General features: G+C 43.4%; 1 protein-coding gene across 3 annotated transcripts in view; it reads right to left on the reverse strand.

The window, feature by feature from the left end:
- Positions 1 to 12,521, reverse strand: part of SLC26A5 (solute carrier family 26 member 5) — a 38,372-nt gene extending 25,851 nt beyond the window's left edge. The window contains exon 1 of one of the 3 annotated variants that reach the window (XM_074869903.1): positions 12,392 to 12,521. The gene's annotated coding sequence lies outside the window, so the exon portion shown is untranslated. Of the gene's footprint in view, positions 1 to 1,132; positions 1,151 to 11,475; positions 12,342 to 12,391 lie in introns of those variants that run through there. The other 2 variants (XM_074869904.1, XM_074869906.1) reach the window with 2 other exon arrangements.
- Between the last annotated feature and the right edge of the window lie 3,560 nt (positions 12,522 to 16,081).

Genomic DNA, 16,081 nt, shown 5'->3' on the forward strand with positions numbered 1-16,081 from the left:
CCAGATGGTTACACTGTCATTCAGAAGTACCTTGACAAACTGGAGATATGAGCAGACAGGGACCTCATGAACTTCAACATGGGGAAACACAAAGTCCTGCACTTGGGAGAAATAGCCCCATGCAACAGTAAACACTGGGGATCAATCACCTGGAAAGCAGCTATGCAGAAAAAGACGTGTGGGTCCTGGTGGACAAAAAATTTGAATATAAGCCAGCAATGTGTCCTTCTAGCAAAGAAGGCCAGCAGCATCCTAGGCTGTGTTACACAGGGCATGGCCAGCAGGCTGGGGGTGGTGGTTCTTCCCCTCTCCTCAGCACTTGAAGCACATGTGGAGTGCTGGGTCCAGTTCTGGACTCCCCAGTGCAAGAAAGACACGGGCATCCTAGAAAGGATCTAGCAAAGGGCCACAAAGATGATTAAGAGATTGGAGCACCTGATGTACGAGGAAGCTGGGATTGTTCAGCCTGGAGAGAGGAGGAGGGGGTGGAGAAATCGTATCAACGGATATAAATACCTGATGCAGCAGGGAGTAAATAGGCAATGGGCACAAACTGAAATACAAGAAATTATGTTTAAACATAAGGAAAAAAAAATTACTGTGAGCATGATCAAACACTGGAACATAGGTTGTGGAGTTTCCATCCTTGGAGATACTCATAAGCCGACTGGACATGGTTTTGGGCAACCTGGTCTAGGTGACCCAGCTTGAGCAAGGGAGTTGTACTCTATCATCCCCAGAGGTCCCTTCAAGCCTCAACAATTCTGTGATTCCATAATGGTCCCTTATGTCATTATTCACACAGAACATATCTTTTCCGGTAATTAATTGGTGCATTCTGGCAACATCAGCCTCATTTACAAATTAAGCAATTTTAATCAGTCTTAAACAGAAAACCCACTCAGATCAGAACAAATAAGAACTACAGCTGCACGCAAAAGGCAAAAACCAAATCAGTTCAGAGTCCTGTTTTTGGCCAAACTGTTCCAATAAAATGAGAATATAATATCAAAGCATTTCTATCGAAGATTTTAAAAACATGCACCCCTTTTATCCTCTTCCTAAAGAGGGAGCAACACAAAACAGTCCCCTGCTAACCCCAAACAATTCAGGTCCTGATCAGGACACATACTTTCCACATTCAAGTTGGTTAAGCTTCAAGTAGACTGGTGAATATTTGGAACAGCCACACAGGTTTTTAATGTAAATCTGGGCGTGGAGAGGTCTTAAGATCTCCAGTTCCTTTTTCATTTCTGTACACATGCCCAGACTCTTCCAGGTACTGTGAGAATATACAGAACAACAGAAGTTCAGTCCTCGCTTGGTTTGTCATGGTGAAATAAATGATACAGATGTATTTGACTAACTGAACAGGGCTCAACTCTCAATCAGTTATCCAGATGATGGCAAGTGTTAGTCTGAAATACTACCAGAGGTCACAACTCAAGTTTCACCATTACTCAGTCTGAAGGTTTTTAATTGAGCATTTCTGATTCTGTTTGAACAAGGAAGTTATACTGCACTGAATCACGAGAATCATCTAACACAAAAGGAAACCTGAGGGAGGATACAGTAGGATCCTGTGTTTAGGTATGGTTCACAGGGGATACCAGAACACAGAGAACAAATCACATGCCATTAAAGGAGGTCCTAAATCTACCCCAAAACTACAGCTGGCTGCATAATTTTCTATATTCCATGTCATGTCACCAACCTAATCTTAACAGCCGTACACAACCATGTTCTCTGATGACCATTTTGAATACTAAGCTGTAGATAATACAATAAAGACAGAAGTCTTTAATATCATCCACCTCCTTTGCAAAAGCACACACAGAACAAGGATTGAGATGTCTGTATATACAACAGATAATATGCATTGTCCACAGGGTAGCAAAATAGCAGCATTTGGTGACTGGTTGAAGAGTCTCTCCATGTGTTTGCTGCATAGCAGTATGACAAACTACCACCAGAGATATCCAAGGCTTGGAAATTCAGCCTTGCACTTCACACCCAGCATGCTCAAGGAAGGGCAAAAGCAGGTACTGTCATTTTCATAAAGACAAAGCTTACTGCTATGATTTCTGAAAACTGCCAGACCTTTACCCAAAGGAAGAGAAAAGCAATCTCTGGGCATCTGAGTCTTAATTAATAGTGGAATATTGCTCTTGGACAACCTTTGAACTTCATGGCAAGAATAACATTAAAAAGCTGTAAGAAACACTGCCATTAATCTTATCAGCCAGATAAGAGTTGAGCTGAAGTGGTTAAAAGCTGCATGCAAAAGACTTAGGAGTTGGCAATTCTTTATCTGACTGATAAAGGCCTGTCTTATGTCTTTACTGCTATTATCAAATTGAAGGTGTTAAAGAAAAAAAAAAAGTAAAGCAAACATCAAGTTTTAACACTATCACTAATAATTAAGTACTTTCTCTTCCCAATCTTAGACGATAAAGGAGGGCTGTTAAGCATCTATACTGATTCTTATAGAGGACAATAATTTTTGATCCAGTCCACATGAATTAGAATGCAGCCACAAAATTTATAAGGACCATGACTTGGCTGCTGTTCCTTAGATTCAAAATATGACTGTGGGGAGAAAACAAACAAAAAAAGCCGGAGACAACAAGAATAGTGTACCGTGTGGCTACTGCAGTTTTAATAGGCTTATAATTACAAAATGGGGCACTTTTGCTCCTAACCTTGTGTATCTAACCTGAATGTATCTGAGCTACCTAATGCAACGGGTGGGAGTCAGTGGCAGATCCACTGACTTGCCTGTTTTAAAAGAGCAGAAAATCTTTCTTCTGGGAACAAAGCACAGAGTTGCTTTAAATAGAGGAAAAAGCACAGGTGGACAAGACTAGTACAGTGTTATAGTAGAAAAATGCATCTGTGCTGGGGAATGCCAAATTTGATTATGAGCTGCAAAGTCTATGAAGTATTTTGTACCTTTAAGCTTACAAATACAGGCGACTGCCATCAGCCAAAGGGCTGGTGGAAATACTGCCACTCTGCAAAATATGTTTTCCCAAATGGACACTGAAAAGCAGAGTTACTTCAAGGTCTGTTCCTACTGTCTGAAAATGCTAGACAGAAAAACCGAGGCAATTTTAGGAAGCACATGTTCTTTCATTTCTTTCTTTCCTCTCTGGCCTCATTCCCCAGTGCCCTATGCCCTTCCACTTATCACCTTGAGTGATATGTATAAAACTAGACCAAGCCGGAATAGAAGTTTTTTTAAAAACAAGCACAAAGGTGTAAAATGACTGGGTGGGGTCATAAGGAATGCATTCTCCTAGTTTTCTTGGACTGTGCTTATCATCCTCATTCTTCCTCCACTACTCCCACTTAACCCACTAACAAAAAGATGGTTTAGACCTGTAGCCTTCATGTAAAGCTTCACAAATTTAGAAATAACTTGTGAAGCAAATAGAATTTTCCTTGTGTAGGTCCTAAGCTAAGTAATGCACTCCAAGAGAGAACCTTTGTGAAAAAAATTAAAATAAAAAATAAAAATCAGGACCTTGAGATCCTATACATCTTTTAGGCAGGCAAATTTTCCACTCTGTACCACACAGAAAGGCAAGATGGCTACATAACCTGTGTTGGGTTGTGTGATAAAAGCTGCTCCACACATCCACAGAGTTACTCAGAGGGACAACGGCAGGACAGAGAGCCTGGATAATATCCTGCTGGGCTATTCCCAGGTCCATCAGGGAGCCATCAGCCCATCAAAGGCTCATCTCCACCAGTCCAAAGCAGCATAGGAGGGTCAGCTATGGGACCATGGGATTCCCTGCCAGCTCTGGGTGTGAGAGCATCTGCATACCTCTAAGAGTAAAAGCACAGCAGGGCAGCTATTGGGACCTGGGAAGTCCTGGACAGCCACATGTATGCACATGTGATGGTCTGTACCAGCAATTGGAGTGGGGCTGCAGCCTTGAGGGCTCATATGCCCAGCTGCCAGCAACTGGGGAGGCTCGGATGCAGGAACTACCCACTGGGTAGACTGAGTGTCTGAGCCCAGTTGCTGGAGGGATTCACTTTGTACAGATGTGTGTGTGCACCTATATCTCCTCAAATGTATATATAGTCTCATTATTGGACCTCTTAGGTCAGAGAGGGGAGGAGGATGAGGCTGTGTTGCCTGTCTAATCTGTGCGATTTGCCATGTACATATGGAAATATGTTGTGTATTCTGTGTGTGTATGCCTGCTGGGAATACATCTTCAGCCTTGATACTGGTTGGACCTGGGGATATGGAGCAGCAGCAGCCTTGCCTTCTTAGGCTGTTGGATTCAGTGGAATATATTTTTCCCTAATAAACTGATCTTATCCACTGAAAAGAGCATAATAACAACATGTGAGGCACAGAGATTCTTGTCTCAGAAAATGGTAACAAATTAGGCCTATATATATATATATATAAAATTATGTAACTGATAAGGGGTACTTTATATTTCATGTTCCTTGACAAAAAATACTTTTGCCTCTAAAGATTTACTCCATGGACTAATAAATTCATTAGTATCTTAATGGTATCTCTTATCAACCAGCAATCTTGTTTGTTTTCAACAAGAGAATGTTTTGGGAACCTGTTATGATGATTGAGCTGTTTAATCAATTCCACATAAAGCAAACACCTGGAGCACTTTGAGCAGCAGAACACTGGTCTCCTTCCCTCTCAGATATAGATAAGAGATGGCTTCTGTTTTCAGTGTAAACACGTTGATGACCATGAGAACCCATGGAAATATGATCATTCTTGTTCCTGCCTTTTATGGCTTTAGTGACCTTGGGTCTGAATCTGCCATCCTCATCCCTTTTGAAATCCAAAAGCAGTAGCTAGTGATAGTGGAATCAGATAAGTTAATCAGAATGCTACCATGGCCAATGACCCCCTTGTCATGCTTAAGCCATCTGATAAGGATGTACACCCCCTCAGAGACAGGTAATCATTAGCTAGCTTCATTTTTCCAGAGGCAATCCACTGCCAAAAAATGTTAGAGCAGTCTTCATCATAAAGCTCCAGTTGATGACCAAAGGAGAGAACATAAATCAAGATCATGCATACGCACCAAGCTAACTCAGAATAATTTCTATAGCTCATGTGACCTCAGTGCACCAGTGACCTCCAACAGCTGGTTCATCTTTTCTGGCAAAGTGAAACAAGCAGACATCAAACAAGTGTCTGTGCAGAAGGGAGAAGTTACATGATACACCTCCTTCAGCAGAGAAGCCACCAAGAGTCCCCCCTCCTTATCTGCTTCATCAACCCTGTTTACACACATCACTAGCCCCTGAAGTGCTGCATCAAGCTAAAAATAAACAAAACAAAGCAGAAGGTTGTTATTTATAACCAGAATCATTTCAGTCATCATGTTTATAGTGCAAACCTCTCAAGTCACAGGGGAAGCTGGAGGACAGTAAAACAGTGTGGTCACAGGAAGAAATGACTGGGGTGGGGGGAGGGAAGAAGAGGGGGTTTAGGATGGGGTTATAAATTTATATTCCAGTTTCACTGTTGAAAACAAGGCACCAAGTAACTACCTTATTTAACTAACACAAGATTTTGAAATGTCTCCAAGCATTCTCTACAAGGTCCTCTTCCTAATGCTTTCTGAAAGGATTTGCCCCTCTGCAGAACGGGCTACAGTCACTGCCATGACTGAAGAAATTCCTGAAGAACTTGTTTCTGACAAAGCCAAAGAACTTCAGCATAGGGCAGGCACTCTCTGGGAAAGTAGTAATGATAACTATTTATCTAAGCTGCAACTCTCTTCCTGCTAGTTTTGAAAAGTTCAACTTCCCTATCGATGTTAGGATCTGCATTTGGAAGAAATATTTCATTCTTAGCGCTACATTATAACACATGTTTTCTGTATGTATCTTTTGTGCACTGGGTATCAAACCAAATCCTACATGAGCAGTAAGTAGGACGCGATTGTGACAGATCCTGTTCCCAATTATGCAACTGCTGCTTGGTTAAGATTATATTATCCAAGTGATAGAGTTTTCCTGTCTCCTATGTACTTAAGGGTGTTGCTTCATGTTCTGAAGGTGATTGCCAACTAGTGGGAATGACCTTCCTCAACATCTTGATGCCAAAGCTACATATAAAGGCCATGAGTGCACAAACACTGGCCAACATTACTTTTCCTTGAAATATTTAAAATTCATAGTAAGCAAAATGAACATGTAGAGAAGTTTCTCTGATAAGTACTTCAGAGCAACCCCCCCCCGCTTTATTTGCGGACTCACCTTGTGGCTTTGCATTTCTTCTGTAGCTCATGACAGAGCTCACATTTTAATGTGAAGAGCCCTGTGTCTGTTCTTAACTACGCAAGTAAAAAGACTAACCTTCACACAGCTAAAGAAATGACCACAAACCCAAACCAAACAATCAAACAAGATGGACAATATACAGAAATTGCTTTGGCCTGATGCTAGTTACTGGTTGGCGCTCAACATGTTCATATGTTGAAGGTTCTATGCTATAGAGTACAGGAATGATAAAACAACCTACCAGGCCAATGTCCTTGCAGTTATACTTTAGGTTTACTAGGCTATTGAAGCACACAGGACCCTCAGATGTGTTGGTCAGGTCTTCATAAATCAGTGGCATTTATTAGGTAGAACTGAAGATATGTATATTCTGTGAAGAGCTCTAAGAGAGTGGTGTTCATCATCCAATCATGCAGTAAAGCTAAGAATCCACCTACCAAAACATCACCTATACCAGATTTGTAAAGATGTCAGTCACAGAGTTTAGTTCAAACAGGTCTGTAAAGGCAAAGAGTTCTCCAGCCGACTCTTCAAGTGTGTTTCGCAGAACAGCCCAGCATGAACTGATTCCTGCAACATCTAACAGTAAAACAGGGTGTCGTAAGGAAGGAACTGGAAGAGCAACAAGGGTGTCTGGGCTGAGGATCGTCAAATGAAATGAAGAAAGGTTCATGGACTAATTTTCTGGTGACTTCTTGTAAGAACATTCCCTCAGAAACACATATGCAAAAGAAACAAATGTCACCAGAAAGGGAAAAAAAAATAATCAGACTCACTACATCTGTAGTAAGTTAAAGACTCAGGCCATCTGTTCAGCTATGTAGACACAAATACAGCACCATCTATAGCATTGCAATGCCATAGTGAAAAAAAGATCATAGCACTGATTTTAAATGCAAAACTGGCAAAGAAATCAAAACAGAAATACATAATCCAGAACTGAAAACAAGAAAAGTGGTATAGAGCAAAATTCAAATTGAACAATGAAATGGACCAGAGACAGAAGAAACAATAAACCTGAAAGAAATAGGGAGGGCTTAGAAAACAATGTTAAGTCAAAGCTGTGTAGCTATGACACTATCCTAGTAAAGCACGAGATGCAGGGTTAAATCACAACATGCTCAAGTGGTAATTGAACTCAGGTCTAGCTTTCTCTGGGAAATGACTAACTATGTTATGCCATAAAGTTATGACAGCAACAGCAAAACTTCAGTATTTAGAGAAGATATTACAGATGCCTGTATCTATGAAAGATCTGTGGTTTTGTTCCTGACATGACTCCTCAGACATGTCTCTTCAGACACGCCTGAGCTCAGCAGAGCTCCGTGAGAACAGGAACAGGCAGCTGCCTGTGGGCACCTCTGAGCAGCAATCCAAGTTTTCTCCTGAATGGTATATGGAGTTCCGAATTCTGCTCCATGAAAACCAGGTGCCCAAAACTGAAGTTTTGTAATGCCTAATCAGCTCAATCCTTAATTTGGTCTGGCCCTACCAGACCGAACTCCAACAAGGATGTTTCAAATGACAGACACTGCAATCTTTGATTTGGATTGGAAAATTCTGTCCATGCTTTAGTTATGAGAGATTTTCTGATAAGTTCTCCAAAGTCCCAGCCCCGTCTCAGAATCTGATTTCCATATAATAAATGAAAATGAACAATTTGACTTTAGCTCTAGCCCAGTCTGGGTGGCAGAATCTCAGGTTTTCAATTAAAAGGTTAAAATCTATTAATTAGTGAAGAAAAAGAAACAACCCAAACCAACCTACACCACCACAAGAATGCAAACAAAATTGAACACACAAAATGGTAGGCAATAACCAAAGCAGAGCAGCAAAACTTGATCCAACGCCTGTGCAAAACTAGTAAGAATTCTTTAGTGAAGGCTGGAGAAAGAGAGACTTCACCACAGTAGTGAAAATACAGAATCATTGTCAAAAAGCTCCAAGATGGCAATCACACTATTGTTTGTCACATGGAAGGTGCTACTGCACAAAAGAAATAGTTAATGCAAGTCTTTGAGAATAGTAGTCCAAGTTCCCACATAGGCCAGTTATTCATATATTCATATAATGATCTTATGATCATTAACAAAATCTAAATCTTACCAATACAACTGACTTGTAAAACCCATGGAAATGCCTGACACTGTCTGTTTGTCTATAGCTTTCTCATTACCTGGGCACATGGAAAATAACTACAAGACCTGGACTTTACTGCTGCTCATACTTCTGAAAAGCAAAAAGCTGTAGATAACTAGCTATAAAATAATAGCAATGGCAGGTCTTGTAGCCATATTAAGAAATACTATCAAGAAGGACTATCAAGAAATACCACCTAGCAGGAAAAGATCCTGCTGGCTAACAGATCTACGGAAGGAAACACATCAGCCTAAGGAAGATGTTCAATTCATTAAACTTAACTGGGAAATCATTAGGCTAACTTGAGCTTGAGAATTTTAGCTTCAGCATGGTCTTCTTGCGCTAAAGGTTATAGATCTACCAAATGATCAGACAGAAAACCACATGCTTTAGAAATCCAGTTCTTATGGAAAAATTATATCAGCAATAAAATAGAAGAAAAAATAGCAGTCAGCAGTTCATCAGATTCAGAAGGAAGTAAACACTGGATCATGGGGAAACGCATGAGATGCCCAAAGACCTTTGTGTAAAGCTATTCAGAAAAAAAGTGACTAGTATGAAGAAATGAGGGAATCCATGAAAGCTACTGAACCTTGAGTTATGAATTAAACCAACCCACTTCAGTGTTGGAGAGAAGATGGCATTAATTAGTAGACAAGAATGAAAGGCTTTCTGGCTTTCTCCCCATGTGCTAATGTTAGTGCAGGAAGAATGAATGGCTGAAGTGACAAAGGCTCTTTCTAGGAATTTTGCATACTATGATTTAATCATCAAACTGACATCTAATGTACATGCACAGATACAATGTCATTGTAATTTCATTATTCTTTGAGATCCACTGCCCAGCTAAAGATCTGACATTACCATACAGGACAACAATTTGAGAAACTGTCTGGATACCCTTAAGAAGTTGCTAGGCAAGTTACCATAATGCAAATGCTTCAGTCACTGTGCATTCAAACAGGGAACTAGGGGACAATGATATATTAAGCCTTAACACTGCCTATTAAATCAGACATAGTTTGGGCCTAATTATTTCTGGTTGCAGGCCAATCCTGTCAAGTTTACAACATTACTTGTAGCTGCTACTACCACACTGACCTCTAGCTTGGTAACAACTGGTATAACCAAAGCTCAAGCTGAGCAAACCATCATGGCTAGGACAGCCTGCACAGGGGAGGGGTAACACAGAGAAAACATGGAACAGAAAACCCCCACCAGTTGGAGGCTTGTTTTCTCCAGGGGAAAAGTTCCTCTAGACACAGAAAAAGTACCAGGCTCCAGAGTCACGAGTTCCTTTGCAGCTCCCCAACAGGGTTGACTTAAGCAGATGATCAGCCAAACCAGGAGAGGCAGGGGAGCTCAAAGGATTCTGCGGTTCTCTAGGCTGCACAAAAGTCTTGGTCATGTTTACAGAGCCTACTGGTACAGTCCAAATAAATAGCAGTTTAAGACAATAATGGTCTGTCTATATTAGAATACTAGTCAAAGCAGATAAACACATGTTCAGTTCTTCTTTCTCAAGTTACTAGCAAAAGAACAATGGTACTGCAGCCATGTGCTACATCTATGCCTCAGTATCGTATGATTTTAGTGTCATGTTAAATAATAACCAAGTTCCCATGTGGTTTTGGAATAATTAAGTTCTAAAAACACTGCATCCTTGGGGACAGACTACTATACCTATGAAGAACTGTGTGCTAAAGATATGATTTGAACCACCGTAATGGACTAGAAACTCCAAACAAAAGGCAATACCTGATGGCTGTTTGGTGCCCCAAGTCTTAAGATATGATGGCTGAACCTGACATAGCACTTCAGTTTCCACTCAGCTCATAAACTGGGCTCAGTTTGTGGCAGAGGCTAAAGACTTCACCATTTCCTAAACCCTTTCCTCCAGATCTATGCTCAGCCATCTTCACTTTTTTTTTAACTGTAACTATGTCAGCCTTTAAGCAAACTGTTACCCTACACAGAGTTTGTACAGTAAAATCAAAAAAACCCATCAGCTCTGGACAGATATACTTAGAACCAAGACTGGAAGTAGTAGCAGGTTTTTTTCTTATTGGACTTAAGAGCTTTCCTTCAATGAAATGTGACTCTAGTTATAACCCAATATTGCCACAGCTCCCCCCACAAATATACCTTTAAGCGTAGTGAAGCTTTTAGCATGAAACTGCTGAGTTTAAGGTCCTGAAGTCTATACAAGGGAGTAAATGCTACCTCAAATGAATATGCTTTATCAGCTACCAAGAACAGCTTCGCATGGGTGAAACTCCATTTTCTCCCTATACTCTTTCCCCATTCCATTTCAGAAATGTTTCACAGTACACTGCAGGACAATTAATAAAACACTTCAGGAATACTGCTAAATGCAGAACTGGAACACCTACCATATCCTGAGAAGACTTGGAATTGCCATAAACCAAGTATTTCAAAGTGTGATTACTACCACTTGAGGAAGGCCAATGCGAGAGTTGATCCCCACAGAGTTAATGCAGTGCAAGTCACCTACACATGCTTGCTTCTGAAACAGCACTGGTAACGATCTTAGTTTTTCCATTTCTACAGCAGCTAGTAAAGTAGCATCTCACTTATGAAAATTCTGTAATATAAATCAAGACTCCTGTTAACCCACAATACATTCTATTGCACATTTAGTAGAAGACATTTTAAAAGTCTGTCTGAACATTTCAGTCTTCCTTTGTGAAAACTTCGGCCAAAAAAATTCCAGTGGCCAGACCCTTGTTAAGGCTGTCAGTCATTCCCATCCAAACCAATGCTGTGCAACTGTTACTGTGATAGATATGAAGAATTATGAATGTACATTCTGCTGAATCATCTGCAAAAATAATGGCAGTAATTTTTTTTTTTCTTTCTTCTTCTTACTACTGGACTATCTCTAAATGCCTGCTGCAACAGCCATCGGGTTATCTGAAATTTTGAAGCATCCTGAAAACAACTTTCAGCCGTATTTCAACGTTCAGACAATTAAAAGTTTTGCAATAGCTGTATGGGCACCAGCACATCAAATTTAAGCCTACTTACTTCTCTGGCTGGCTTTCCCTGGTTACTTTCACTGATCCCTTCTAAGGAGTTCAAAATGTTCCCACAGTTCGCAGACCAGAAGTTGAAAAATACTGACATAGGGAAAGCCACAACATTATTCTTTGCCAGAAAACTGGGGTGGTGATGGGGAATAGTTCAGTCAAGGTTTTGAAGATCTTTGCGTTGAAGCTAGTAACAAGGCACAAAACGGTTATTTCTTGTAATTACAAGACTTCTTGGACAGTCGCTCTGACCTAAACTGACAGCCGGCAGCTTAACGTCAGCGAGTTGCAGTCACTAGACGAGGAAATGACTGATCCCTCCACCTTCCTCTGGTTTCCCCTTCCACTTTTTCTGGTTGGTGTTTTTTTTGGTTTGTGGTTTTTTTTTTTTTTTTTTTTTTTTTTTGCAAGCTAGCCCGGGTGTTTTGCGTATATCTTACAGTTACCAGCAGCGTGGGTGCTGTTTGCTGCCCGAACAGCCCCTGAGCTTTAAGGAGCGCGTTAAGGAGGAGGCGCAGACCAGCCCGCTGCCTCGGTGAGGCGCCGAGGCGAGCACCGCGTTCACAAGTGCCTTTTAAACCGCTCCCGCCACCCACCAAGCTCCGGCAGCTCCCCGGGGACCGGCAGGGAGGGCACGGGGTGAGGCGGCAGGGGACGGCGGGGAGAGGGGGCGAAGGGAGCAGGGAAGGCACCGTGAGAGGCAGGAGCACCGTGCGAGACCCCCGCCCCCCAGACCAGCCCCCGTCCCGGAATGACCGGGCTAGAGCCGCAGGCACCGGGATAGCGCGACCCTGACCCGGCTCCTCACGGCAAGGCTCGCCCACTCAGGAGGGACCCCCCTCAGGAGGGAACCCCCCGCCACCAGCCCCACAGCGCCGCGCTCACCTCCGCCAGCCCGCCCGCGCTCCACTCACCTCCAGGCGCTGCCTCCTTCTAGCCCGGCGGCGAGTCACGCCCGACAGCGGCCGCGCACCGCCTCCCCTCCGCGCCCAAGGTGAGCGCAAGGGGTGCGGGGCGGGCGGCGGCGGGCCGCCAGCCCCCGCCTCCTCCCCTGCCGGCCGTGGGCGAGCGCGGGCGCGGCTGGGACTCGTAGTCCCCCCCGCAGCCCCCGCCGGGCGCGCGCCCGCCGCGGCCTACAAGTCCCAGAATGCCGCGGGGCCGCCCGCGCGGCGCGCGTGTGCGCGGGGCTGGTGCGCGCCCCCGCCCGGCGGCGTCGTTACCGTTAGCCGGGGCGGGCGGGGGGAAGGCGGCGGCTGCGGCCGTCGTGGGCGCGGCCCTGAGTGTAGCCGGGGGGTCACCCGCAGCCCTCCCTTTGGCATGTGTATGCACACACACGAAATACATAACATAGATGGAACTTAAATTTTTTAAAAAGACCGCTGGGGAGCACGGGGCAGGCACTGGCCGGCAGTGATGCAATACAGGACACGGCCTGGCTGGTTTTGGTGTGCTCACGTGGGGAACGCCGTGTTGTTTGTTAAATAAACCCCAGTTGGGTTGTCCTGAAATTGCAGTGAAAAAGCCTCAGGATTTATTGCCTAAAATTAATTTGAAAAAGCAGGCATCAGTGCTCTGTCCTTTAAGAAATGTAGTATATGCACCAGGCATCGGAAATGTGCCAGTCATGAAATGAATGTAAAACCGGAAATTTCTGAAAGATTTCATGTTGATTGAATGCTTCAAGAGACTTAAAATTATTTTTCTTCTTGTTTAATGAGGAGCATGTTTTTGCCAGCTCTGCTCTCTGAGAAGCACATTGTCAGCCTGGGCCTCAGAGTGGTCGGTCTCACAAGTGACTGGATGTAGTTTTTTATTTCTTTAGGGATGCAAAGGGTACATAGGGATCAATTTTCTTGTGAATATGCAGGAATTAGTAGTGAAATGTCTTTGTAGAGCTCATCTTTCAGTCCTTGACTTATAAATGTTTTCCAACATAATGACAGCTTTATCTCTTGCCCAGGAGAAAAGACCCACCTCTCAGATTCTTAGAGATTTGGTTTTGGATATAAAAGTGGTAGGAAAAAAATTTTTTTGAATTCTTATGCAGTGAGACCATGAAAAAAATCGTAAAACTGGTGCCTACAGGCATGTATTATTTTAAAAACGTTAAAATGATTCCTTGACATGTTAGCCCTTTTTAGCGTTTAAGACTAGTTTAAGTAAAATTTAAATTAATTCAAGCTGAAGTACAGTACTTTAGTTTTTTAAAATATTTATCCAAATTTAAATTTTTAAAAAATATCCAGAAATCTGTTTTTTTTCTGAACTTGGGTATCTGTATCTTGTATTAGAATGCAGGTGTAATTACCTTATGACGGTGTGGCATCACCATTGATGTAATGAAATTCTGAAATGCTTTATATAAGCATATATTGCAGTAACATACCACAGGCAGACCTGTGCTTATACACCCTTGGGCTGGGTTTGTGTGGTGGGGTTTTCAGTAGTGGAGGAGGGGGCCATAGCCGTGGCCTCTGTGAGAAGCTTCTCCAAGCTCCCCCGGCTCCAAGTCGGACCCGCCTCTGGCCAAGGCCGAGCCAAGTAACGATGGTGGCTGCGCCTCTGCGATAGCGTATTTAAGAAGGGGAACCTGGGAGGAGTTGGAGTTGTGAGGAGGACACCACTGCAAACACCAACATCAGTGGAAGGAGGAGAAGGGGGAGAGGTGCACCGGAGCAGACACACCCCCCCACACACCATATCCCGTGGTGAGACAGCAGGGCCACCCCTCCTGCCACCATGGAGGTCAGTGGTGGAGAGAGACTCACCTGCAGCCCATGGAAGACCCCACACTGAAGAAGGCCGGGACTCTGTGGGAAGAAGCCCCTGCTGTTGTAGTTTGGCACTGGGAAGACTGAAACACACGGGGGTGACGCTTTCTGGAGCAGCGTGGGAGCGTCTGTGGCCCATGGAAAGGACTCGTGTTGGAGAAAGTTTGTGGAGGACTGTCTCCTGTGAGAGGGGAACCATGCTGAAGCGGGTGAGAATGCCAGGAGCCCTCCCCCTGAGGAGGAACAAGCAGCTGGAGTGACCATAACCTCCATTCCTGCACCGCTGGGGGGAGAAGATAGAGAGACTGGGACCAAAACTGAGCCTGGGTAGAAGGGAGGGCTGGGAGGAGGTGTTTTTAAGATGTAGTAATGCTTCCCACTGTCTCACTCTGTCTGTGGTGGTGTTGTTAGTGTTTGAACTAAAGTGATCTTTTTTCTTCCCCTAAGGAGTCTTGCCTTTTGCCCAGACCATAATGGGTGAGTTATCCCTCTCTGTCCTTATCTCATTTCCGGAGCCTTTATTTTTTTCTTGCCATTCCTGAGGGGGAAGGGGTGAGTTAACGGCTTCATGGTGCTCAGTTGCCCTCTGGGGTCAAACCACTACAACCCTGCACAAAGAGGGAGAGGAGAAAGCTGGAAACAAACATGGGAATAGCAGATTTGCTGCTGGAAAAATCCACAAAGATGTAAATCATTTTGAATGTTACAGTAATCCACGCTGTGGATTATGTTACACTAATTGTGTCAATGGTTGCATTTAAATACAAGCTGGTTTTAATTTCTTGTGCGCATTTTAGCATAACCCACTGGGAAGGTTAATAGCTTTTTATTGCTTCTTTCCAGCATTGTCTAAAATGGTAAAAGATGCTTCAGTTCTTCAGCTCTAAGAGGAGGGCAAGGATTAATACAGTGCTGAACTCAGTAGGAACAAGATGAAAAGAGGATTTTTTGTCAAAACAAAAAAGGGAGGGGAAGTTAATACAGAATAAACAACATGGACAATTAGAGAGACTAAAAAAACTCCCATGGAGGATAATTGGGGGAAATTAGTTAATGGCACACACACCACTGGAGCTGTGTGATGACAGACAGCCCAGTGTGAGCTTTGAGGGCTCATCTGGCTCCCAGGGGGTGGAGCAGCGGGAGCCATTGCTCTCCAGTAGCATAAGGAAAGCAGGGAGGCACTGTCAAAGGCCAGTTCCATGCTCACAGCTGCTTAGAGCTCCAGTCATTGGGCTGTTTAGTTCACAACGTCCTCAAACAACCGCTGATAGTGAGTACGGGCACAGGAGCTAGCTTGAGGGGCTGGGGAATGTGAGGCTTCTGACTCTTCTGGTTGTCTCATTGGCATGGACATCCCAAATTAGCAAACTGGGTCAGATGGGCTCCATGGACTGGGTCGCTCCCAGCTGCTCCCTAACTACACAGAGTTCCAATAATGAGACAACTTCCTAAGTCAGAAAAAGCCCTGTATATATTTGACCATGGAGTCTTACATAGGTCCTAGGACAGGTCAAACCAGCTGAATTAGTAAAGTTGAGGTGGACATTTCCAGATGGCAGTGAAATGCATTTAGATGTACAGGGATTTCCCCACTGATTTCAGTGGCAGTTGGCTTGGTTCTTGAAGTGCTCCTGTTAATTAATTGCTGCCCACATCCTATACAGATACATTAGTCATGTCAAGCTTTGTTATTGTTCATAATAACACAATTATTCTAGCAGAGGCCCAAACATTAGGACATTTTCCTTTTTACTGTGCGAAGTTCCTTGAAAGTGGCTGAACTCAAATCCTTTAAAACGTCCCTCAAGAAAAGTCTAATTTTAAATGAGC

This window comes from Strix uralensis, chromosome 5 (genome assembly GCF_047716275.1).
Source record: "Strix uralensis isolate ZFMK-TIS-50842 chromosome 5, bStrUra1, whole genome shotgun sequence".
In the NCBI taxonomy this organism is placed as follows: domain Eukaryota; kingdom Metazoa; phylum Chordata; class Aves; order Strigiformes; family Strigidae; genus Strix; species Strix uralensis.